We start from the raw sequence: 27,759 nt of genomic DNA, 5'->3' as shown, positions 1-27,759 counted from the left end.
CTACAATATTTCTAAGTGTTACATTTTTGTTATTATTCTGCTTAGCCTTCAATGATCCCTTAAGTCTGAGAAACCAAGTCTTTTTAAGCTAAAAGACTTTACATTGTGACTTCTGGAGGACCTCCAAGGTGACTCTAGTGGTAAGGAACCTGTCAACGGAGGAGACATAAGATACTTGGGTTCGATCACTGGGTTGGGAAGAGCCCCTGGAGGAGGGCAGGGCAACCTACTCCAGTATTCTTGCCTGAAGAATCCCATGGGCAAAGGAGCCTGTGCGCTACAGCCCATAGGGCCCCAAAGAGTTGTAGATGACTGAAGCAACTTAACACACGCACACACAGACTTCTGGACGAGAGGAAGTTCTGGCCGACATGGGGAGGAAGTATGGGTGAGTGGTCACTGATGAGGAAAGAAACACCCAGAACTCACACAGCGGGAGGGAGCCCATGGGCTCAGTCCATGGTCCTGATTCAGCTTCTGCCTGAATAACTTTCGAGCTTCCAGTTGTTCATGGTCTATATTTTAACATAAGGGATCTCATATTAATTTTTAACTTAAACCTGATATAGGTGGGAGCAGACCCAGCACTGAGCTCCACACTTCAGATGTGATCCTAGACCCACATTTTTGAAGGTTTGTCTAGTGCCCAACACTGCACATACTACCTACTACATGTTTACTGAAGTCTTGTGATTAAACAAATAAAGTGCAAACAGCTGAAAAGGAAGAAAAATAGATTTTAATAGTAAAAAAGAGGATATAAATGAAGTAATGGGTAAAAATAAAAGAGGTCTAAAATAATACATGCATGTTAAGTTGCTTCAGTCATCTCTGACTCTTTTCGACCCCATGAACTGTAGCCTGCCAGGCTCTTCAGTCCATGGGATTTTCCAGGCAAGAATTCTGGAGTGGTAGCCATTCTCTTCAGGGCATCCTTCCAGAACAGGGATCGAATCTAAATCTCCTGCACTGTAGGGGGATTCTTCACCAATGAACCACCAGGGAACACAAAATAATACAAACAGTTTTAAAAGTACAGTTTTAGGTTCAAAACAAAATTGAGAGGGATGTATAGAGATGATCCACATACCCCTTACCTTCATACATGTATAGCCTCCTCCATTATCAACATTAAAATCACACATCTTTTATAATTATAGCTAAGAAATAGGACACATGTATTTTACTCCAGTTATCTACTGCTGAGTAGCAAATATCTTAAAAATATAAAATAGCAATCATTTTAATATGGCCAAAGATTCTTCTGGCCAGGAATTAAGCAGTCTGAGCAGGGACAGGTTGTCTTTGCTCCACAATGTTAGGGTTCTCACTTTGGAAAACTTGAATGGTTGGGAGTGACTGGATCAAATGATCCTGGAGTTACTTGGAGTCTCCACACAGATTCCTGGTACATGGGGTGGAAGGACTAAAAGGGTGGGCTCAGCCAGGACAATTAGCCACAGGTTCTACGTGTGGTCTTAACATGTAGCTTGGGCTTGCTCTCGCGTGGTGGCTAAGAGGGGCAACTTCTGATGGAGCATCTGAAGGATGAGAATTCCCAGAGAACCAGGTGTGTTTGAATGACCTGTTAAAGTCCAGCAGTAGAAATTATGTAGCATCACTTCTGCCTCATTCTATCGACTCTCAGTGAGTCCCCCAGGCCAGCCCTGATTCAAGAAAGTGCCATGGGGGAGTGACAAGGACACATGCAGAAAAGCAGGGGGATGGAAGATGTCATTGCAACCACTTTCAAATAGAACAATCTGCCACACCTATGACTCGTGTTTGGATAAGAGGACAAGAAACTGATAAATGTTTCTCTGGAGAAACTGGAATGTGTGTGCATATATCTCAAATTTTTTTTTTTTATAAAATGTTTGTTTTTGCAAAAACATTTTTAGGTGGTGATCATGCCCCTTGGCAATGTGTAATCTGCGCAGAAATGTTGGCTCCCGCTTTCCGGTCTACTTATCACATCTTCCCGTTAGAAGAGGAAACCGTAGCACTTATTTCCTAAACTAAATTGAACTTAAAGAAAAAAGGCAAAGGAGAGGTGTTATCTAAACAGGAGGGATGTGGCTTATTTGTCTTCAGGGTTATCACTGTGACTTATTAGAAATGGTTTAAACTGTTGCTGAAATGATTTAGAACCAAAGAAGAACCTCTGGTACAATAAAGTTTGTTCAAAACTTCAATGAGTTTTCTGGAGGAAGATCACGAAATCCCCTTTCTTTTAACTGTCAGTCTCACTTGAAAGTTTGCAAAAATGTGATAAACACAGAATGAACAGGATGAATGATAGCCCATTAGTAGTCAAGCAGATGTTCTACCTTGACCTTGGGAGGCCCAGCTCTCTCCGTGAGTGCTGCAGGACTAAATTTACTCTTCCGGAAGAGGGAAGTGAAAGGGAGGTGTTTGAACTCTGAGGTAGATTGTTTCTGTGCTTTGAGTCTAGAATTTTCCCAAGTCTTGTAATAAGGATGATTGAGTTTTGTGGTGTCATTAAAAAGATTCCCATTGCTTCTATTTAGAAAAGCATTGCCTAGATTTTGCCCAAATATTAGTTTATGAGTTGAAGCATTTTTCCAAGTCTTAGTAATTTTTGGTGAACTTCTGCTACTTCGTTATAGTAAGCCAATGTAAATGTGAAATTAAATCCATAGAACTAAATAAATGTGCATGATGAATGGAACTTTGGCTTGTGTTGAGTAGTCTCACTTAGAGTATTTCTGAGCTTGAAGAAACAGGGAGCAGCCATCAATGGAAACGTTGTGCTCTGCAGAAACCAGCCTACATAAATATTTTATTTAGCTGAGATAATAACAGATTCTTAGAATACCTTCTTTTTTTTTTTTTACTGTTGCAATCAAATGTGATTTTGTCCATTAAATTTTGACTATAAATTTAATACCAGTGAAGTTAAGCAATTATTTAGGCTTATCAAAGATTAATTTTGATTAATCTTTTAGAACAATACACAGAATCTCATACCTAGGTGAGATCCATAGCTCTTTTTATAAGTAACCATTTTGCCAGTTACACTGAATATATTTTGCATATAATTTTTCAGAAGAGTAACTTTAGGGTTGTTACATAAAATGTTATTGTTTTTTTAAAAACAATTCTTAAGAAACCCAGAGATTTATATTTTGGAAAAAAGCATTATGATCCGAGAATTTCTAGGAGTATAAAATACAAGTAATGGACTGTCATTAAGCTATGCTACCCTTCCACACTCTCCTTTATGCCCTCCCAGATTTCTGTCCTTCATCTCTACTGGAAGAAAGAACAAAGGAAAGCAGTTTAATCCCCAAGAAGAGAGATTATCATTAATTACAAGGCAGAAGAGCCTGTCCTTGAGAGTTATTAAGCAGCAAGCACTGCTGTTTGGGAATATCCTTTTCATATTTTAAAGTTGGATAAGTTCCCAGGTCCAGCCTGGGAAGATGGACAGCAAGCCTGGCACTCTACTCCCAAAAGAACAGCTTCAGTGCTGGAGCACTCATCAGTCAACGTTGTCCTGCTCAATCTTGGTCCCCTAGGACCCAGGAATCTCTGCCAAAACAAAATGACCAGAAAAAGAGTGCTGTCCCCCAGCACAGAGACACAATTGACTTCTTTTCTGGCTCCCCACTCAGTCTCAGGACTCTTGTTCTATTTTCCTGAAGATGGTGGTGCAGACATGGAACATCAACAGCAATTCTGATACCACAGCAGCAGCAAACCACAACCGCAACAAAGACTGTGGGACCCACTCATGGAAATGGCACCACCTCATTCGTGTGAAGCCATGTAAAAAAAAAAAAAAAGCCATGTAAAATCAAGCCTTTGCATTTTATTCATACATGGTTTTAAAATAATGTTCTATTTTGATGATTCACTAGAAATTACTGACGTCTTTTGCTTAAGGGCTAATATTGATACCCATACTTCTTTTTTTGTAAAACTAATCATGTAACTCAACTGATTGTGGTTTTTTTTCACTGTTTCACTTAGGTGGATAAAACAACATGAATGAGATTGATGAAAATTAATAAGCATTAGTAATAGTGAACATATATTGAGTACTATGTGCCAGGCATTTGCGTGAACTTTATCTCATTCTATATTAATAGTTACCAGAAGTCTATGAGGTATCACCCATTATTGTCATCCCATTTTACAGATGAGTACCCTGAAGCTTACAGAGATGAGGTAAATTGCTTGAAATCACAAGCCAGTAAGTGGCATAGCCAGAATTAGACACTAGCTCTGCCTGACTCCCAAACTCAACCTGGTAACTGTCTTCATGCTCATGGGGTTATGAAGAATGACAACTGAATACAATGTCATGCTGATGTGGCAAATTCAGAAATTGCTTGGTTTCAGTGATTGACAAAAACAGTTAGCTCAAGACAATTCTTATCCATCTAAAACTCCAATTTAAGGCACACTGAAGTGATGCCAGGAGGCCAGGGACATTAATTTGACAAATGAAGAGTGTACATTGTCACCCCTGGGCAAGGAAGTATGCTTTCAGAATTCTGCTGCCTGTCTCTGTCCTAGATTATAAATCTCTAGCTTTCTATACTCCAACATTGAGGTAAAAGTCCAGATGGGCATTACAGATTTCAGACCTAGACTGGGGCAATGATTCATGGCCAATTCAAATATTCTGCCAATTAAGCAAAGGACACACTCTCAAGGTAGAAAATCTTCATTAAAATCTACAACTTGTGCTCGCTTCGACAGCACATAGACTAAAATTGGAACGATACAGAGAAGATTAGCATGGCCCCTGCGCAAGGATGACACGCAAATTCGTGAAGCGTTCCATATTTTTAAAAAAAAAAAAAAAGAAAAAAGAAAAAAAAAATCTACAACTTGTAGCAAAAATATCGTCTACAACTTTTTATGTTCTGAAGGTAATCCTTAGCAAATATTAATTTCTCCAGATGTTAGTTATACTAAGAGATAACTTTTACTGAGTGTTTACTATATACCAGATACCTTGCTGAACTTTGTTATGTATCGACCCACTATATCCTCACATCTACCTTATGCATGAAAGACTATTATTAACATTGTTTCCAGCTGAGAAGATACGGACTTAAGAAGTTAAAGAACTTGCCCAGTCACATGGTAATTAGGAGAGCTTGTATATATGATTCAATAGTCAGTGCTTACAGTGTAAGGAGGACATGGAAGAAGAGAGAACAAGCTGAATTCAGAAAGGGAAGTGAATTTCTACCTCTTCCTTTTTCTTTATTTATGGAGATAAATTCATCAAGGGCAGCCTTCAGGTTGATAGGAGTTAGACATTCCTTGGTCATTAATTTTCTCCTGTCTTCTAGTGCCTTCCTAGCTCCTATTTCCACCTCTGCAACTAACGCTCTATATTCTGTATCCTCACTTATCCTCTCCTCTGCACTGTCATTTTCCTTTTCCCTTGTTTTCTCTCAAATCCTGGCATATAAACCTCCAGTCCTGATGAATCCAGCTCTTGCTTCTCTTCAAACAAAGCCCCACCAGCTCCCAGGAACTGACAGAGAAAACTCTGCCAGCCAAGTGGACGTCTCACTCCTTATGCTCGAGTGGTACTTAATAGCACAGAACCCTGGACATGTGCTTAGTTGGGTTTAGACACTCAGTAGTGTCTGACTCTTTGTGACTCCTTGACGTGTGACCTGCCAGGCTCCTCTGTCCTTGGGATTTTCCAGGCAGAAATACTAGAATGGGTTGCCATTTTCCATTTCTCTAGGGGATCTTCCCAACCTAGGGACTACACCTGCTTTTCTTGCATTTCCTGCATTGGCAGGTGAGTTCTTTACCTCTTCTCCACCTGGGAAGCCGTCCCAGGGCAGATGCTTCATTAATTCTCCTTCATCTCATTGCTGTATTTTTAGCCCTTGTCCTTGTTATTGCACATCTGCCCCTCAGTCCCAAGAAAAGAATTCCCATCTTCTTCACCAAGAAGCTATCTAAACTTGACCTTTTTTTTATCTCATCCCTACCTCACCCCTGTATGGACCCATACTTCATGGGAACTTCCCATGGGAAATTGTATGAATGACAGCCAAATCTTGAGGGTGTGTGAGATTGCTCCAGTGTACTGTGAGAATCTAAAGGAACTAAGATAGAAGTTGACATTTATTAGATGGTCAAAGCAACAAAGATAGTGGAGTGGAGAAGAGAATATCAGAGGAGGGATCCAGGAGGAGGTGGTGTTGGATAAGTCAGAAGAAGAATGGAAGGTCCATAGTATTAAAGGCTGTAGAAGGATCGACTTAATTCTTGAAAGTCAATTGGTAGATTTCATTGTGAGAATTTCAGCAAGTACACGTGCCCAACACTATTCAGTGAAAGGACAGGAATACGAGGTCAGAATGCTGTGGGTTGAAAAACAAATGGTAAATTTTATGAAAGTCATGAATCTGGAACACTCTGTGTTTAGGGGAGTGTTCAGGATTCTATCATACTTTATTTTCCTGGTCTCTACTTGCCTTCTCTGCCTAACTCCAGCTCTGCATGATTCACCAGCACTTACAGGCAAAGCACTAAAGCATCTTTCAAGATGTTCAGTTGTAAACAAAGCAGAAATAGGTGGGAGAGACTAAAAATGAATGTGGGGCTGGGAAGAAGTTATTTTCATTTTTTAAGATGGGACAGGCTTATGCATCACCAGATAATTGGTTCCTATCTACAGGAATGTTTTAGCTGAGCTCTATGCAAGGCAAGGCCCTAGCCCTCATGGGGCCAACGTCCATAATGATTAAATAATTATATTAATTAATTAAATAATTAATTCTAAGCAAATTATAATTGGATAAACTGTGGCATAACAGATACTCTGGGACTATAAGAGAAGGATTACCCATGGGTTTGAGGAAGGACACATAAGAGCTAGCCAAGTGAAAGGAAGAAAGGAATGAAGAGAGCATTCAACTATAGTGTAAAGCCACTGCAAAGGCCCTGAGGCAGGAGGGTGCATACCTGGAACCAATAGGCAGTACAGTGTGGTTGGAGCACAGAGAAAGAGAATAAAGAATGGTTGAGGGGAGGCTGGAGATGCAGATGGGAACCATGATGGGAATGTAGCTCCAAGATACAGGGGAGGAGCTTACAGAAAAGGTAAGGTTGGAAATAAAGAAGGGAGGGGATAATTGCCATAGCAACCTCCTGGAGAAATCAGAAAGAAATGGAATACTGACTACCTCTAGGCAATTCCACATTGGTTTTCCAGAGTTTTCTCCAACACATCAAAAATGGAATTCATCTCTTCTCTTTTGTACCCCTCTTCTGAGATTTCCTCCCTACTCCATCCTTCTGTGCTGGCTTTTTACCCTGTATTCTCCTTCCTGGTAAATGAGATCAATCATGACCAAGATGCCTAGTTTAGAAAGTCATGAACCCAGAGGTGGGACTACTCTAAACTGCTAGTAACTCTTATCTGCTTTATATGATCAGGTCCTGAGTCCTGAGATGTCTAAATCCTAACTGCTTTCAGATCTGTTCCCTCTTCTCTACCCCCAGACACTGTCTTACTTCAGTCTCTCAGCTTCTCTTGGCTGAACCATTGTAACAACCTCTCATCCCCTCTTCCTGTCTCTAATCCATCAAGTGCACAACTGGTAATGCAGTCTTTTTAATATTTGCTTATATGATGTGACTCTTTTCTATAAGAGAAAGAAATCCTTCCTACTTTCTCCATTATCTGTAGTGTAAAATCCAAACTCCTTAGCTGAGCATGATGCCTCTGGCATCTAGAAGACTTCCGTATCATCTCTTGCTTTGTTACGTCATACATGTTTCAGAGCTATTTGCAACCTCTTCACTTATGCACATCAGCCTGGAAATCCCCATCAGCCTGGAAATCCCCTCCAGTTACGCACATCAGCCTGGAAATCCACAGATATGTGCTAATTCAAATCATCCTCCAGGTCAAGTGTAGTTCCTCCAGAATGTCTCCCTGTCCTTCCCACCCCAGGCAGGTTATGGTCCCTCCTCACTCTCTCAGAGTGCCTTGTGTGTGCACTGCCCATATCACTTATCACACTGCCATGGCTGTTGGCTTGCTCTCTGATTTTTCTACTTAACTGTGCCTCTTCGGGCTAGGAACTGACATAGACTTCTTAACTATCAAGTTTCCAGAACTCAGCATAGTGCCTGGCATAAGACAGATACTCAACACAAATGTTGGACTCCATATACAGTCCATGGGTTGCAAAAAGGCTCAGACATGACTTAGCAACTAAATAATGACAACAATTATGAATGATGAATTGGATCTGTTTCTTTGACAATTAACCAGGAATAGGAACTATATATAAAATTTTGCCAGAGTGCCCCAAATTATAGCAATGAAACAGTGTTTAGATTTTGATTTAGAAGTCAGATTAGCCAGGAAATTATACCCCGTACATCTGAGTTGTGATTACATGATATCAGAAATTATCTGAGAAACGTTTGTAGTAACCTGTTGTAATTTGATGTATCTAATTTGTTATTATGACCTTTCAGATCCAAAGAGACTTAAGGTGGTTTGTAAAGAAAGCATAAAATTCCAGAAGATGATTATGTTGGTCTCTACTGATTGTGAGTTTTCTACTCTTTCTAAATCAAACATGGATTTTGTTCATGTGGCAATGGGCCCAGCAAAGCAAACTCATTTCCCAGTGTTCCTTCTATCTAGGGTTGGTCATATGATAAAGTTTTGGCTAATGAAAATAAGCAGAAATGGTATGTGCCTTTTATATTTGTGTTTCTTCTTCATTTTTGGAGTGAGGAGAAGAATTTCAGTGCTGGAGAAGAATAGCCACCTCGAGTGCACACAATTGTGGAAAGGAAAACCTCCTTATCTCCTGAAGGAAAGAGTCATGGTTATATGAGCAAAATAAAACTCTCCTTGTTTGGTCATCTATTTAAGGAGTTTCTCAAGTTCATAGCCAAACCTAATTCTTAATTGATAGAATGTTATTGTTGTTTAGTCACTAAGCCATGTCTGACTCTTTTGTGACGCAATGAACTGTAGCCTGCCAGGCTCCTCTGTCCATGGGATTTCCCAGGCAAGAATACTAGAGTGGGTTGCCATTTCCTTCTCCAGGGAATCTTCCTGACCCAGGGATTGAACCCATGTCTCCTACATTGGAAGGTGGATTCTTTACCACTGAGCCACCTGGGAAGCCCTAATTGATAGGGTAACGAATATTAAAAGTAGATAAGAAATATGAGACAAAGGTCATGTACATAAAATAGAACCAGGGATGTACTTAATACAAAAAGTCTAGACTGTGAAATACAGTATACTTTGCAAGGGCAGACCACACGTTTGTTTCTAAGGTGACTAGAAGACAACAGCAAGAGGGAAATGTGGTCAGTTATCTATCCATAAGAGAAAAAGCAAAGTCACTTAGAAGAAAAAAATGAATTTTGATAGCAACACAAGACAGATATTTCCTTCCAAGGCTTCTTATACAAGGAACAGCATGACATAGTAAACAATGTCCTTGTTAGCTTCCTTACAGAGGCAAACAGCTCTGGGTTGTCCTAATAACTGATGGCCTCATCCAAAGTGCAGTGAAGCAAAACAGAACATCCAGACAAATGATGGGTCACACTCCAGGCAATCCTCCACAGATATACTTTCTTTAAATTTTTAGATGAACTACATTAAAAATCTGATAAAAACTGTAGGTCTTCCAAAGAAAACGCACACCTGCACCACACTTTAACTACAATTTCAAGAAGCTGTGTACTTTCTAAGGATTTGGAAGTTCTAGGCTAAGAACCCAGCTTCAATCTGAATTTTTTATATCTAGTAGCAATGAGGACTTATTTTTTTACATGTCCATGTTTTCATGTAAGAAGGGTAATTAACTACCTGGTTTTAGTTAGTTAGGCCGAGGGGTTTTCTGAGATGCAGGACTTTTAGTGCTAAAACCAGGTCAGTCTCAGGCAACCTGGTAGAGCTGGTCATAGTATATATAAGGGAAGAACCACATGGCTTAACATTCAGCCACGTTTCTGTGTATGTGTGAGTTGTAAAGGTTGGCAGACTTCTTTCTATGAAAATTAAGGAATTCACCAGGATACATGTTTGAATTCATAGTCACGTATGATACCGAGGAACTCTCACTGGCAAATCCAAGAAGCTTCATTAAAGTCAATTTTGAATGTACCCAAAATTTATAAACAAACAGATAGACTTGTTTCCAAAATCCAATCCTTTTTCATAAATCTACAATAATTTGTATCCAGCACTCATCTTGATGGGTTTTTGTTGCTGTTGTTGTTCCCGGGTACTGATAATTGTAGCTTCTTGGTATATTTTCTGAAATAAATACTTTGCAAAACGTATTTCAAAGTAAGTAAATTGAGAGATTTGCTATGTGGAAATAAGTAGCCATAAACCATTTACAAGTTGGGGAGAATTATTAACAATATATAACTTTGGTTGTAGGATGGTTGGTTTTAGCTTTTAGAATCAATGAGGTCCTTCTTTGTGGTAATATTTGTGTAGCAGGGCCAGACTTGATTAAAACCACAACTAGACTCTCATAATAAAACCATATTACTAGGTGTAAAGCAATTGTTAATTTTATAATCTCTCTAACAGGAAGGTTGGCTCTCAAAAGATGGTTAAGCAATAAAAGTAGTTATTAAATTAAAAAATGGTTGTTATATTGGTAGAGAAGTCAAAATCTCTTTGCTTCATCTGTTTGGCAGTTGTTAACTGTCTGGTCAAGAGGGCTTTCCTATCATCTTTCTTACAGTAGGTAGTATGCTCATAAAATTCTGAAGGAACATTGATGGTCAGTGTTCTCAATTCAAGTAGTTTGCCCATCCCCCAAGTTCAAACTCTGTAAAAGTCAAGAAACCCTGAAAACAATCATATAATATTTCTGACGATTTCTTCACAAGAAGATAAAGAGCCTCTCACTTGTAGGAGATACAGAGGATACTGGCAGGGGCCAGTCATGTTTGGATTGGTAAGCAGCAGCCAGATGGTGACTGCAAACCCTTTGCATGAGCATTTCTGGCAAGAGAGCTCCCAGAAAATCTTCAAGGCTCCCTAAATCTCTTGTGATTGCTTCTCTCATTCTAAAATGTACCTGATTTTGTGTTTGTAATTTTATATTATTCTTATTAAAAGTGGCCTTCCAAATTGTATAAGCTTCCAGTCCCATGAAACAGAAAACTACCTCATGTGAATACCACTAGATCTTTCTTTCCCTGAGACACTTTCTGTCTTGCCAACAAGAGACTTGCATATGTCTTTTCTATAGAACAGTTAAGAAACTAACTAGGGCCATGGTCTAACTTTCAGTAAGTAACCTGTTATACCTTTTAGTTCAACTCCATGGAGCAAAGGCACTGAAAGGTGGAGCCCAGAAGGTTAATATGCTTCACAAGTTCCTCTGAGCACCAGAAATGGCTATTTATCGTGACTCAGGCAAGTTCCAGTCCTTAATACAGAGTAAGCTGGGACAAAGTAAGAACAATAGGCGTAATCCTGGTTGAGTAGGAGAGAAAAGTGATAGAGTTGGAGCCAGAGGCATTATTTTGCATTATACTAATAGGAAGTACAGCACTGGGCTTGCCTAGAACAAATGTACAACTCTGTTAGAAAAATTGTATGTGCATGTGTGTATGTGTGTATGTGTGTGTGTATCCCCAATCTTCCTTCTCATCCCAAAATAGAGTTTTGAATGTGGGCTCTCCTATTGTAAAAGATAAAAATCATTCAAGAGTCCTCTTGAGTTGGTGATTTAGTCAGTATATCATGTTTGACTCTTGTTACCCCATGGACTGTAGCTTCCCAGGCTCCTCTGTCCATGGGATTTCCCAGGCAAGAATATTGGAGTGTTTTGCCATTTCCTTCTCCAGGGGATCTTCCCCGTGCTGGGATGGAACCCATGTTACATCATTAGATATTATCACCAACTCAATGGACTTGAGTTTGAGCAAACTCTGGGAGATAGTGAAGGACAGGGAAGCTTGGCATGCTGCAGTCCACAGGGTCGCAAAGAGTTGGACAAGACTTAGCGACAAAGCAACAACAAATCAAAGTAAATGACCGCCTATAGAACTGATCAATCTGGGATTCAAGTGTCAGAAGGTCATCAGGATAAGAATAAGTACATCAAGAACAATAATCTTTGTGTTTACTTTATGGATAAAAGATATCATGTTGATTTGGTGGAGCAGTGGTTAATTATGGGAAGATGAAATTTCCCTTAAAACTCCAAACAGCCATTGCATAGGTAGAATACTATGCCTTTGCCTTTCAAAACTTTTCTAAGTTTAGAGGGGCAGATGGAAAGAATTTGTAAGCAAAGTTAGTCTTAGCACCAGTGACATATAGAAAAAACAGCACCTGTTTGCCAAACCCCAGGTTATATCCCAATAGTGTTTGGAAAAATGGGAGTTAATAGTATTAGTCAGTCAAGCACATTATCAACACCAATGCAGAGGTGCTTTGTCATTCATTCCTCATCTCATGTCTCTCGTTGCATGTTTCCAGATTACTGATGCTTCCTTTCAAAGGAATAAACTACTGGACAAAGAAAAATGAGCACATACTACTTTGGGATTTCTGAGTCAATAAAATTTGACATTTTAGGTGTCCAAGTGGAGAAAGGAAGATAGAGGGTGGGAAGGATTTTTAAATGAAATTGTTGTAAGCTGAATATGAAGAACTTGGTGACTTTGGGGGTTAACGTCTTAGTTCTTCTAATCTAAATGGTGTTTCTGTCTCTGAATTTCTGCTATATTATATAACTTAGGATTTGTGAATACCTTTATTTTCTTTTTAAATTAAAAATGTCTTTTATTGCCTTACCAAATAGCTTCCTGCTATTTGTGATGAGGGCTCCATTTCCCTTTGGTTAAGGGATACACGAGTTGGTCTTATTATAACCACTATTCTTGAGCCAAATTTGAAGCAACATTATTAACGCAAACCTAATCTCTTCTGTGTGTCTCTGTTTTACAAGGGCATGTTCTGAAACATGATAAGAAAAGCTATCCTTGAAGTATTTCTAGACAAATTAAAAGCAGGAAATACCAGAGATTTCATGTGCTGAACTCTCATGAGATTTACTGCCCAATTTAGCAGTTTCAGCATGAGCCTGGGACATGCCTCTGTACATTTTGATGTGAATTCCAAGTGGACTGAACTTGTAAAGCTTTAGAATTTCATCCATCACTTAGCATTTCTTTGATTTGGGGTTACATGTCACCATTAATCATAAAAATACAAGGTCCCTTGAAATATGGCTACTTGGGCTCTTCTGTGGAATTAATGGTATAAATGAACAAACCAACAAACAAATCAAGCTGATCTGGGAGTATAATAATCCAGATTTAAGTCTAAAAATTACTTAAAATTTTCAAATTATTTTCAGAATGACTTAAGTATAGCATTCTCTGAGGAGTCTGATGTGACTTTCTGGAATGCTTTTCTTTGCCTTGGTGAGGAAATTTAGCAGCAAATGTGAAACCTGAAGCCACATATGAAGTCTCTTGGGTGTCCTACCCTCGATATAGCTATCACCACACTGTTAATGCCCCTCTGACATCCTGGTCCCTGCATTGTTAAGACAATGAAGCAGGCGATTATATGAAATAAAAAAAAAAAAAATACATGTGAAATTCGTGGCTAATGGTTCCAATGAAATATGAGTTATTTTTACTTAGAAAAAAGGATGTTTGCTTAATTCTCTTACTTGAAGTTTTTCATTAGTTCTTCACTAGCTATATCTGAGGTTCTAAGATTCAAGCTCATTAAATAAGCACTAATCTGTGATAAAAGTTTTAATGTATTGAGGTTAAAGGAGAAGCAAAGACAATTATTGGGAGCTTCTTTTTCATAGAATAAATTTACTGATTTAAAGGATCTTTGCTGGGATTATGTTCTTTTTTGACATTAAAAAAATTCCTTTCCTTTATGAAATGCTGGTATTTGTAAATGTAAATTTGAGGAAAAAATGACTCAATTGGACAAGTAAAGACTTGGTAATCTTAAAATGTCTTTGAAATTTACTGGTCTGTAAAAGTCAAAAGTTTAGGAATCACTGCCCTGTGAAATGACAATTAACTTCTTATTATGGCATGTAAGACCCTTCCTAGTTAGGCCGTTGTTTGTTTTGCAACCTCATTTTCACCACTTTAAACACAAGAATTGTGGAACAGAGACATGCTTAATGAGTTGTATCACACACTGCGAAATTCCTTCCATTCCTTGTCCTTCTGGAAAACTCCTAATTATTCTTCAAAACTCAGGGAGGAAAATGTTACCTCCCCTGTGAAGCTTCCCTGACAACCCCATCTGGTCTCCCCAGGAAGAAACTGGACACTCCTAGTTTTCCATTCCTACTGCTTCCAGGTATGACCCTGGTCACATTTCATCATAACGGTGTATTTGCTTGACCATGTGCTCCATACAGAGTGAGATCCTTAGGCTAGAAATTTTTATCTTCTTGTTTATTTCTTTACCCTCTGCATATAAGCCAATGATTGACACTTGGTAGGTACACAATAAATGTATGATTGGATTTTGAATAAATGAATGACTGAACTATATTTTGCAAATTGTCTTTTCATTCATCTCTTTAGTCATTTATAAAGAAACATTTAAGTGCCTATTATGAAATAGCTTTATGAAGCACCCTAATAATTGCCTAGTGTAAAATACAACCTTTATTTGTGATTTGCTTATAATCCAATTGGGAAAGACCAAAAAAATTCACATAGATAATGTTATATACCAATACACAAAATGATCAAAGATGAGGGTAGCATGTTTTTGTGAACTAGTGAATCCTAAGGTCAGTGTTTTCTACTTTTACTAGGAGACTTTGTAACAGTTTACATTGGCCAAATATTTCAAGGAGGATGTGGGAATTGGTACAAATATTATGAGCCCTCTGTGCTATGTGGTCAGGGCCTCACAAAATCAGAACTCTTGTTCTCTGTCCCAAAGTTTCTCCCTCCATCCACTCCACAACCCTTTGACTCATCTGCCTGTTTATAGCCTCACCTCATCCCTCATGCTTGACATCCAGGACTGCTTCTCTGTCTCTGATCCTTCAGTTTTTCTTTCTCAATAGTAATTGATACTTGCTGGTTGATTTTGCAGCCTTTCATAAAGGCTTAGTGTAAATTATCCACCTGGTATTTTCCAATCCATTCTTTTATTATGTTGACAAGAAATCTGAGACCTGGGGTGGCTACGACTCACCTGGGATCCTCCAGCTATGATTAAGTTTCTACCTCCAGGATTCTTCCCACTCTCTTACTCTGTATGCACATGAAACATCTTTAAGATGATCAAAACAAATTAAAATGTGGGTCTCTCTGAATCGGGTTTTGTTGCTTCCATGAAAGCTTGGTCACTGTCCTATTCACTTGAGGGCAAAGGATCTATAACTTATTGAATCAAATGTTCATTAGATTTTTTTCATATGACTTCTACTTGACTTTGACACTTTTTATTAAAAATGTTAAATGTTAAGTAGAAATAAAAATAAAAAGAAGCTAAGAGAAAACTAAATGATGAAATTTGCATTGTAAAGGGCTCCCTGAGTGCCACACTGTACATTGTGTGAGAACCACTGTTTTTTTCTGGATCTCAGTTCACTCATATGTAGGAGGAAGCAGAGATTATTTATTTAAATACACCTGCATGCATGGGTGCTCAGTCGTGTCTGATTCTTTGGGACCCCATGGACTGTAGCCTGTCAGGCTCCTCTGTCCATGTGGATTGGGCTCCCATTTCCTTCTCCAGGAGCTCTTCCCGATCCAAGGATCGAACCCATGTCTCCTGCATCTCCAGCAACTGGCGGGCAGATTCTTTACCACTTGAGCCACCTGGAAAGCCATTATATATACCTATTCCTAACATAAATATGTACATTACACACACTCACATGCACAGTCATACTCAGAAATGTAATTTCCCTTTATTAAAATTCACTTGTGGGGTATCTTTCAGACTAGTTTCCTTAAGGACGCAGAAAGTAAACCCTAAAATACCTTTCTTTCTTCCTAATTTAGTCTATGAAAAGTGGCATTCAAATAATAATAATTTGCAGAATTAAACACCATTGAATCTTAGCAATTATTTGGAAGGAAATAACTACTTTCATTCCTAGTTGCAATAAAGTAGAAAAAAATCGAAGGTCATTTTCGTCTTTATTCAAGCCGCTGGGTTTACTTTATTTCTTTTAAATCAACTTTCAAGCAGCATTTAAATATGATTTTGTTTAATTTAAACCAATTTGTACCCTATTTGTATTTACTGAGATGTGACAGAAGTCCCAGCTTTCCATGGTTCTGTTTTTGTTTTTGGATGAAATCTTAGTTGTTTAATGAACTTCAATATTTATATTTAGTTAAAGCTCTGCTATCATTTATAACCAGATGAGACAGCCATGGGAAGATAAATTGATAATTTATTCCTTCTGCATTAGGGAAACAGTTCTTGTATTTACAATATGCTTAGCATAGCAATTCCCTGCCTAGCCTCCTAATATTTGTGTACATTTTATGGTGGAGTGTGACTTTCAAATTAAAAATGATTTGTTGCAAGAATATTGGCTAGGAAATACATTCTGAGAAGAGATAGCAGAGAAGATGTAATGAAATTTTTCACCACTCTTAGCCCTGGGCTATTCAATAATTTTTGTTCTTTAAAGCTAAGAGGAAGAAAGGGAGCCTCAGACTGAGTGGCAGATGTTAAGTCAGGAAATGGGAACTCCGCCTTCCTCAGAGCTTCCAGTCGTCTCGCTGACCTTTGTGGCCTTGCTGAAAGGATTTCTCTGAATTGAATGACAACACTGAGGCGGTGGGTAGTGTTGCAAATCAGGGAATGCGGGTGTGACAGAGAAGCCGTGACCTTTGCCCTGCATGGTAGTTCAGACCTAGGTTAGGGGAGAGGTGTGAAGGACTTTGCAGCACTGGGTGGTCTGGCCGGGTCTGAGATCCTCCCACCAGGAGGACTCAAGAATCTTACTCAGTGTGCTCCCACCCTGGCTCCTGCCCCACGTCTCTGGGTCTATCCTCCAAGTCTTCCTTCAGTATATCTCCAAATTGAGTAGCGTTTGATGCTCAGGCTTGCAAGCGTAGATACACAGAATACGTCAGAAAACCAGTCCTCCCTCCCAACTCAGGGCGTCCACACCATGGTGTGGCTCAGAACAGATGCAAAGTCTTGCAGTAAGAGGACAGCAATTGGTACAGGATTCAGTAACAGGAAAAATGATTCTGAGGAGAGTCTTCCCTCCCACGAGCTTCACTGGGATACGATTGACACATAACACTATGTAAGTTTAAGGTGTACAAGGTGAGGGTTTGATACACGTTTATATTGCAAAAGGATTACCACCATCCGTCACCTCACACAGTCACCTGTTTTTGTGCAGTGAGAACTTGGTAAATTTTAAGTACTATGTACAATAAAGTATTGTGAACTATAGTCACCATGCTGTTCATTCAGTTCAGTCGCTCAGTCGTGTCCAACTCTTTGCGACCCCATGAATCGCAGCATGCCAGGCCTCCCTGTCCATCACCAACTCCCGGAGTTTACCCAAACTCATGTCCATCAAGTCGGTGATGCCATCCAACCATCTCATCCTCTGTCGTCCCCTTCTCCTCCTGCCCCCAATCCCTCCCAGCATCAGGGTCTTTGCCAATGAGTCAACTCTTTGCATGAGGTAGCCAAAGTACTGGAGTTTCAGCTTCAGCATCAGTCCTTCCAATGAACACCCAGGACTGATCTCCTTTAGGATGGATTGGTTGGATCTCCTTGCAGTCCAAGGGACTCTCAAGAGTCTTCTCCAACACCACAGTTCAAAAGCATCAATTCTTCGGTGCTCAGCTTTCTTCACAGTCCAACTCTCACATCCATTCATGACCACTGGAAAAACTATAGCCTTGACTAGATGGACCTTTGTAGACAAAGTAATGTCTCTATTTATAATATACTATCTAGGTTGGTCATAACTTTCCTTCCAAGGAGTAAGCGTCTTTTAATTTCATGGCTGCAGCCACCATCTGCAGTGATTTGGAGCCCCCCAAAATAAAGTCTGACACTGTTTCCACTGTCTCCCCATCTATTTGCCATGAAGTGATGGGACCAGATGCCATGACCTTAGTTTTCTGAATGTTGAGCTTTAAGCCAACTTTTTCACTCTCCTCTTTCACTTTCATCATGAGGCTTTTTAGCTCCTCTTCACTTTCTGCCATAAGAGTGGTATCATCTGCATATCTGAGGTTATTGATATTTCTCCCAGCAATCTTGATTCCAGCTTGTGCTTTTTCCAGCCCAGCGTTTCTCATGAGGTACTCTGCATATAAGTTAAATAAGCAGGGTGACAATATACAGCCTTGACGAAATTCTTTAGATCTCCAGAAATTACTCATCTTATAACTGAAAGTTTGTTTTGTCCCCTTTTATCACCTTTACCCATTCTTGTTGTTCAGTCACTAGGTCATGTCCGACTCTTTGCAACCCCATGGACTACAGCACTCAGAACTTACTTGTCCTTCACTATCTCCCAACTTATAAACCCCTAATCACCAAGCTACTCTCTGTTTCAATGACTTTGGTTATTTTAGATTCCACATGTAAGTGAGGTCATGTGATATCTGTCTTTTTCTGACTTATTTGAACAGGGCCTTTTGAGGTAGAATTCTTTATGCCATTTTTGTTGTCACTACTGCAAAAATCAATGAAATAATCCTGTAACAATTTAACTTTTCAAGTAGGAAATTCGAGAATTTTTTTTTTTTTTTTGCTTTTATGTGTTTTTAAGAGATACCAGTTACCAACTCTAAGCAATTTATTGCCTTCTTTATTCAACTTGGTCTATTTTTTCAAAACCTGCATCTTTTACAGAGTATCACAGTTTGAGCCACTCCTGTCTCTCTGAATGTATTTGTCCAATATGGATTATCTTGTGTTCTCCCATCGTTGCTTGTTAACCTTGTAACCCATTAGAATATGTGGCTTTTAGAAGCTTTCCCTGCGCTTCCCTATGTGAAACCCACTGCCAAGCAGATGAGAATGGTATTTATTACAGAGGGGCAGGTTTTCACTGCTGATAAGCATCAGCTGTCTAGAGATCAGGCATGGAAAAGTGATATGAGCAGTTTCTATGAAGAGGAGAAAACATGGAGAAATGAGGACCCTAAAGGGAATTCCCAAGTGGGTTGAAGAGATGGGGGAGTTCTATGAAAAAAGGGATTCTCCAGAAAGCAAAGTAGTTTAGAAAAGGAGAGCATTAGCAGAAAGAAAACACCTTAGATCTCAGAATGAGGCACAATGATTTTATCTGAAGTGGTTGGGCAAGGCCATCAGCTACTAGGTTTCTGAAGATATAACCTATCACTTTTCTTTTATGGGGTTCTGTGATTTTGGAGAGAGGCTGAAATACATTCCCTTCCCAAGGGGGTAGGATTTATGCTAAGAAGACTCTTTTGGACTTCTGCTGAACTGGAAAAAGAAAAGATTAAAAACCCAGGCAATGGCAGGACCAAGGCATTGGCTATGACAAGACTCTGAAATGGAGGCACTTCTGATTTTGAGAGTACAGTGATGACAAGTTTGGGGGAGGGGGTGGCAAGGGCAATGGGAAGCAAGAGTGAAATAGAGATGAAAATCATCAAGACTTAGCAGTAGAAAAGTTTCAAGTCAAGATGTTGAGGTTTGTCCACACAGTTATAAAAAAAAAAAAAGACAAAAATTCGAACAATGTAGAAAGGTGTAAAACTAAAAGTGGAAAGTTTCTATCCCAAACCCCACCCCCTTCTGACACTTGAGGTATTCATTATTTAAAAATATTTTCATGTGGGTGGTGTTGGAAGTCAGTACAGTGAAAAACCTTTGCAAGGGACTGGGTACTACTGTTCTGGTGGTATTACGTTTCTTGATCTGGGAGCTAGTTATACAGTTGTATTGAGTTTATGAAACTTTTGTCAAATTTTGCATCAAATTTTTTTTAGCCTATATTATACTTAAAGTTTAAAAGTTGATTTATTTAAGCTGTATTTATTTTTAAATATCCCAAACTTACAATAAGATACTGAGAATAATGCAGTAAGCACAAGCATGCACATAACCACCCTTTTTTTTTTTTTTTTATAACCACCCTTTTTAAGAGATGCAGTATTACAGAGACCATATGCATCTTCACTTGAGCACATTTCCTCCCTCTTCTCCAGATAACTACTATCCTCATTTTGATCATTTTTCTTTTCTCATGAGTTTCTGCTTTCCTCAAATATATATGTACCACTTTCCTCCCACTATTGGACAGTAGAGCCATTCCTATGAAACCTTTCACAAGCAGAAATGGTGTAAAGAGAAGAAGCAGTTACCTTAGGACATCTCGATAATGGATACACAAAATAAATCAAGATAAAGCACAGAGACTCCCGCACTTTGAAGCTCTGGTGGCCGGATACCGAATGCTGAGTTCAGTTCCAGTGAAGGAGCTCGGCTGTGTCGCTCTCGCTGCTTGGGATGTGCTCCCATTCTACCATGGCTCCCCATAAAACAAACACTGAACGCTATTTTCACTTTTTGCCTTTTTCCCTAAAAGCAAAAATCCACTTCAGTTTTCTCTTGGTTAGTGAAACAGGTGCTAACATAAGTCTTTTGTAAAAGTGAAGTGTTATAACAGGTACTTTGAAAATTAGAGGTGCTTGTATTCCTAAACAATTTACATACTGTTTTGAGTGTTCCATGGTTTCCTCCCATATGTATCTCTTTGCAATTTGTCTCATTTTAAAAAATTGAGGTGAAATTCTCAACATCCAGTTAACCATTTTAATAGTACAATGAAGTGATATTTAGTATATTCACAATGCTGTATAGCTGCCAGCTATTTCTAATTTTGATACTTTGTCATCACCCCATAAAACACCTCATACTCATTAAGGAATCACTCCCCATTTCCACCTCCTCTTAACCCCTGGTAAACTCTATAATCTACTTTCTGTCTCTAAGGATTTGCCTATTCTGAATATATCAATAAAAGGGATCATATTATATGTGACCTTTGTTGTCTTCTTTTCCTTAGCATAAAGTTTTCAAGGTTCATCCAAGTTGTAGCATGTTTCAGTATTTCATTGATTTTTTATTAAAGCCACCCTAGTGGGTGTGAAATGATATTTCATTCTGGTTTAATTTGCATTTTCTTAATGACTAATTATGCTGAACATCTCTTCATGTGCTTGTTGGGCTATTTGTATATCGTCTTTGGAGAAACATTTATTCAAGTCTTTTGCCCAGTTTTAATTGGGTTGTTTTTCTTTTTATTATTGAGTTGTAACAGTTCTTTATATATCCTGGATACTAGACACTTATCAGATACATGATTTGCAATTATTTTCTCCCATTCTATAGGTTGTCATTTTCACTTTATTAACAGTGTCCTTTCATATACAAAATATTTTAATTTTGATGAAGTCCATTTGTCATGTTTTTCTTTTGTTTCTTGTGCTTTTATGGTTCTATCTAAGAAGACTTGCTTAACTCAGTTATGTAGATTTACTCTCATATTTTTCTGAAAAATTTTAGAGTTTTAGCTCTTACATTTTAGGTATATGGTCCATTTTGAATTAATTTTTGTGTGTAGTGTCAGAAATTCATTTTTTTTCACTATGAGGCTATCCAGTTGTCCCAGCACCATTTGTTGAAGAGACTATTATTTCATCACTGAATTATCTTGCACCCTTGTTGAAAACCAACCGTATTTGGGTTATTCTTGCACAGCTTTGACTTCTGTAACTTTGCGTTAAAATCTGAAATTGGGAAATCTGAGTTCTCCAACTTTGTTGTTCCTTCTCTGGATTGTTTTGGCTAATCCAGGTTCCTTGAGTTTTCATGTGATTTTAAGATGGCCTTTCAATATCTGCAAAATACCAGCTGGAATTTTGATACAAACTGCCTTGAATCTATATATCTGTTTGGGAATTGTTGCCATCTTAGCAATATTAAGCTTTCATAAACTTGGGATGCCTTTATTTAGGTCTTGTCTAGCTTTTCCCAACAACATTTTGTGATTTTCAGAGTGCAAATTTCACATTTCTTTATTAAATTCATTGCTAAGTATTTTATTCTTTTCGATGGCATTATAAATGCATTTTTTTTTCTAATTTCATTTTGGAGTTTTCATTGCTAGTATATGGAAATATGATTGATTTTTGTATATTGATCTTGTGTTCTGCAACTTTGATGAACATGTTCAAATGGCATTTTAGTGGATTCATTTGACTTTCTTCGACAAGGTCATGTCATTGGCAAAGATATATAGTTTTATTTCTTCCTTCCTTTCAAATGCAGATGACTTTTGTTTCATTTCCTTACTTAATTTCCCTGATCCTACCTTCTGTACAAGTGGCAAAAGTAGACATCCTTGGCTTATTCCTGATCTTATGGGAAATTTCATTGATTTATGTTCTCATATTTATTATAATCTCCTTTCTGCCTGATTTAGGTTTCATTTACTCTTTCTTCTAGTTTAAGTTGGAAGCTTAGATGAATTATTTGAGATATTTTTGCTTTCTAATATAGGTATTTAATGCTGCATAAGTTTCCCTTTAAGCACTGCATAGCTGCATACGGCGAATTTTGGTATTTGTATTTTTACTTAGTTTAAAATCATTTAAAGTTTCCCTTGAGATTTCTTTGACCCTTCTGTTATTTAGAAGCTTTTTCTTTGATTTCCAAATAGTTGGGAATTTTCCAGATATCTTTCTAGTACTATTTTCTATTCATTTTTATTGTGGTCTAAGAACAAACTTGTATGATTTCTAATATTTTAAATGTGTTAAAATTTTGTTATTGCCCAGAATATGGTGCACCTTAGAGAATAACTCACGTGCACTCGAGAAGAATGTGTATTCTACTACTGTCCAGTGAAATGTTTTATAAATATCAATTACATCAAGTTGTTTGATTGTGCTGTTTGGGTCATGTTTATTCTTACTGGTTTTCTGTCTACTTGCTCTATCAGTTCCCAAGAAAGGAATGTTGACATCTCCAACTATAATTATGGATTTGTCTATTTCTCCTTTCAGATATATCAGGCTTTTTCTTTGTGTATCACAAAAGTCTATTGTTGGGCAAATACACGTTTAAGATTCTTATGTCTTCTGGGAGAATTGGTTCCTTTGTTATTGTGTAATATTCATCTTTATCCCTGATAATCTTGCTTGTTCTGAGATTTACTTCGATCGAAATTACTAGAGCTATTCCAGTTTCCTTAGATTAGCATGTAATAGTTTATCTTTATTCTTTTACTTGAAAACTTAGTCTTTATATTTAAAGTAGATTTATTATGAACCATATATAATCTATAGTTTTCTATGTAAATTAATGCAATTTATGAATTTTCCTGACATTTCCCCCAAGAAAGTCAAGATCTTTTTCTTCTTGAAATATATGTAATCACTGGACTATCACAGAAAATTTTTATAAACAGTTTCCTTGGATTTTCTCAGAGTCAAAAATACTTATTTTCTAAAGATGCTTACTTCAGGTACACTTATTTAATATTGAACATGATGAGTTGGCACAATTATGTGGCTAAGGGGCCAGAGGACTCCAGAAAGATAAAACTACTAAACTGAGGAATCCTGAGTTTCAGGAATCTTTTCTTAAATTCAGAAAGGATTACTTCATCATATGCTTATGCCTTAACATAGCAACAATTTGAGCTGAGTGCAAGCATAGAGTTTAGATGCGATCAAGTTCAACACTTTTTTGATTCACAGATGAGGAATCTGAGAACAAGGGCTATGTGGCTCTTTCCATCTTGTTTTCCTGGTGGTTTCAGCAGACTGGAGAAAGTTACGTTGTTATATTGTTTCTGTGATTGTTTTACCAGTAAGATCCCACCCCAGCAACTACTTAGATGAATGCTTGTGAGTGACCAGGAGTGTAGAGAGAAATTGCTTTCTAGGCTAAGGGTCGGGCTTCAGGAAGTGTGTTATAATAAATAATTTGTCCCAACCTTGAGGTGTGCTCCTTATCTAGTCTCTTTTTCAGCCATCTCTCAACATTCTTGTGTTGATTTTCTTATTTACAACTTTGAAATTTGAATTAAGTTTTTCCATTTGTATTTGCCAATTCCAACTTAAATTGCTTTTTGTGAGACTAATTTTCTCTTTGTTTCTGCATCCTATATCTTCCATCTAGAAGGTTTATTGTATAAATGACTACTACTTGGCTGTACACAGCTAACATTTCAGACTTACCATCTCTGGTATAAGTTATATAAACAAGGGCCTGAGAATTTCAGAGTCAGTTTTGATTTGGTTACAAAAAAATCCAAAACTTGAAAAAAAAAAAAAATGAAGATCAGACTTGTGCAAAGCTCAAATATAAATATAAATATGTTTTATATTTATATTATAAAAATAACAAGAGCTCTTCCCTAGATATTTTAAGTTTCTTATTCTGATTATTCATGATAACCAGCAAATAAAAAGGGTCTTTAATTTAGAGAAAACAATCACCGAGTATTTGCAGCATTTTTCTTTTCAAACGTTTGAATTGTTGGTTTTGTTTCAGCATGGTTCTTAATTTATCCAAAGAGACTTCTCAGCCTGTGCTGTTACAGGGACTCCTCACAGTATAAGTAGAATGACTGTTAGTATGTCTTTCCATTATTACAGAAACTCTATTTTTTGAAAGTGCCTTTAGCAGGATTCTGGGAATTCAGTGTAGGTTAACAGTGGGGCTCCCACCATTTAGAATTCTTTTCTCCTAATGAAAGGAGTCTGAACCCTTGAACTCTGTCAGGGACTTAGGCATGTTCCCTGGGCCTGATTTTCATCCTCAGAAAATGGAGGTCAGACACATGTCAAGAATAAAGGAAGGGCAGATTAGAGTACTTAAAGACTTTGTACATGTCCAGATGACACTAATGTGTTGACCATAGTGTCTGGAACCTGCTAGGCACTTGGTGAGTGAGTGAATGAACAAACGAATCAATGAGTAAATAGTGACTAGAAATGACAGCGAATAATCAGGGAAGCAACTAATTATACACATTGTCGAATGTCTTACTTTCAATGTGTTAGCCTGGGCTAAATGGAAATTGTTATAAAAAATGTAATGTTTCCCAGAGATGTTCCTTTTCTAAGGGATTAAAGCAGTATAATTTGGTAATACATTTTCATAAAGAAATGGTTACTGGAGATGCTAATTTAGGATGATAAGAGTTTCGTCATTTCTATAGAAATTGGCTTTATGACCACCTTACCTGATGATAGTACTTGTGCTCCTCATAGCTACTTTCTTCCTTCATTGATAGTTTGATAAACATGTGACATAAAATAAAGAGGACAGTAATGGCTGCATTCTACCTCTGTAATTACAATGATACTTGGTTTATGAGTGCAGGTGTGCAAGACATAAAAGTTTCTTCATTGACTCAACTTCTATTAGGTTGGCAGAAAAGGGGAAAAAACTTGAAATCTTTGTTAGACTCCACCACACACATATACACTCAGCTCTTGGAATTGTGCCAAGTTTCTGGGAATTTACATCTGAATAGCACTCAGATTTGAATGGGGGGAAGGTGCAGTGTACATTATTCCAGTCATTGTACCCACGTGATACTGCCAAGATGTCCCTCATCCTTGTTTGTATGGCTTCATCAGGTCCAGATGGCATCCTGGCTCAAACTTGGGGCACAGGAATTTTTTGGTAAAGCTGCCTAAAAGACCATTTTGCTAGATATGTGCCCTGGTGCCCTTCCTCTTTGGGGTCTTCCTCTGTGGGGCTTCGCCACCAGCCTGGTGAGCTTCAAGGGATGTATTTCTCTCCCTCATCTCAGCCTGCACTATCTATCCTTCACTTCTCCTGCTGCTCCCCAACCAAAGAAACAACTCTATCTAGCAGAGGGGTGATCCATCTGTATGTTTTTCCAAGGCACTCAGTGGCTTTTAGTGAAATATGTGAGAAAGACTTACAAGAAGCTTTAATATTTTGCTCTGCCACTTATCACCCTGTCACCAACTCCCTGCTTGAAGTAGGACAGGAAAGAGAAGTTGACAAGGAAAAAAAAACAAAACACCCAAACAAAAAAAAATTCTTTTAATCCATAAACAAATATCTCAAAGTAACAACACAATCAGAGTGAAGTGCAAGGGGGAGTCAATGTTATTATTTTACTATGTTCCAAGCCTTCTGCTAGAGTTTCTCAGACATTTTACTTCATTTCATCATTACAACAAGACTGTGAGTGGACGTGCTAATTCCAATTTTACAATGAGGAAACCGAGAGTTAGAGAGATTAACTAGCCTACTCAATATTAAATTTGAAGTCAGGGAGTGAAATTCTAAATTCTGTACTTTTCTCTATTTACTTTGTTTCACTTCACAACCATACACATGTGATAATCAATGAAAGCAAGCATTGCAAATGAGAAATATGGGAGGATAGCTATTTAGGATTATATTTGACCAGTTAAAAGCTATATGGGGACATATGGAATGAGAATGAAGGTCAGAAACTTAAAGTTCAGTTAACATGGACCTCACTCTTTGTGGAACATACAGTACAGTGTTGCTCAGCCCAAATATTTGTCAACCGGGGAACTGAAAAATAGACTGTGGTGCATCACAATGGAATATTACTCAGTCACAAAGAGGAACATACTACCAATACACTCAACAATGCAGATGAATCTCAAATGCCTGATGACAAGTGAAGAGAGCCAAAGTAAAGGCTACCGAGTCTGTGATTCCATGTATATGGCTCTCTGGAAAAGCCAAAATTATGAGGATTGTTTCATATTTTGATTGAGGTGGTAATCACATAACTAAACGTGTTTGTCAAAAATTGCAGAAATGTACAGTAAAGGAGTGAATAATACCATATGCAAATTATACTTTAATCTTTAAAATGAGAGAAAAACACAGAGTTATTTAAAATTAGCTGTTTTACTAATTTCATTAGAAATGTCTTACCTTATGGTTTTTAGGTAAAATTTGAAAAATAGAATGAATTCAATCCCATAATCTTAATAACAAACTTCTTCTTAATATTATATAAAACCCACAGACCTAAGGTATCCCAAAGATCATCTTTCCTCAACTAAATAACGATACATGATGAGTTGTCTCAGTCATGTCTGATTCTTTGAGACACTGTGGACCATAGCTCGTCAGGTTCCTCTGTCCATGGGCTTCTCCAGACAAGAATACTGGAGTGAGTTTCTGTTTCCTCTTCCAGGGGATCTTTTCCACCCAGGAATCAAACCTGTGTCTTTTGTATCTCTTGCATTGGCAGGTGGGTTCTTTACCACTACTGCCACCCAGGAAGCCCATAGTAAAATCTAGATGCTCCTTAAACTGAAGAGAAGAGAAAATTGCCAGGTGCCTACAGACCAATAAGTTTTGAAGTAGTTCTTATTATTAGCAGACATATAAAATGTACAAAATGAGCCACTGAGTAATTAAAAATTAAACTTAAGTTTATTAATTATTGCTTCAAATACTCATAAAACAACTATGCTTGGCTGTATGTTATTTTTACACAGAAGATTGACAACTGCCAGTAATCCAATTTAAGGCAGAAGAAGCTGCTCAGTCCTGCATAAACAAGATGCTTCAAAGCTGGGGGAGTTTGAGGGTCATCATTTGATGTTTTGGAGAATCATTACTCAAGCCCTGAATATCTACCTTTGCTAAGACAACATAAGCCATAGACTCTCCTTCCTGCCATGGAGAAGTCTCTTGATCATCCCCTTGGTTTTTGGGCT

At 38.0% G+C, this 27,759-nt stretch overlaps 1 non-coding gene across 1 annotated transcript; it reads left to right on the top strand.

Moving 5' to 3' along the window:
* Positions 1 to 4,715: 4,715 nt before the first annotated feature.
* On the top strand, positions 4,716 to 4,822 carry LOC122688821. The gene has a single exon (XR_006339568.1). It is a non-coding gene; the product is annotated as a U6 spliceosomal RNA (small nuclear RNA).
* The last annotated feature ends 22,937 nt before the right edge of the window (positions 4,823 to 27,759 follow it).

The sequence above is a fragment of the Cervus elaphus genome, chromosome 33 (genome assembly GCF_910594005.1).
Source record: "Cervus elaphus chromosome 33, mCerEla1.1, whole genome shotgun sequence".
Lineage (NCBI taxonomy): Eukaryota > Metazoa > Chordata > Mammalia > Artiodactyla > Cervidae > Cervus > Cervus elaphus.
Note: the sequence above shows the minus strand (reverse complement) of the source record. Positions and strands in the feature narration are given on the sequence as shown.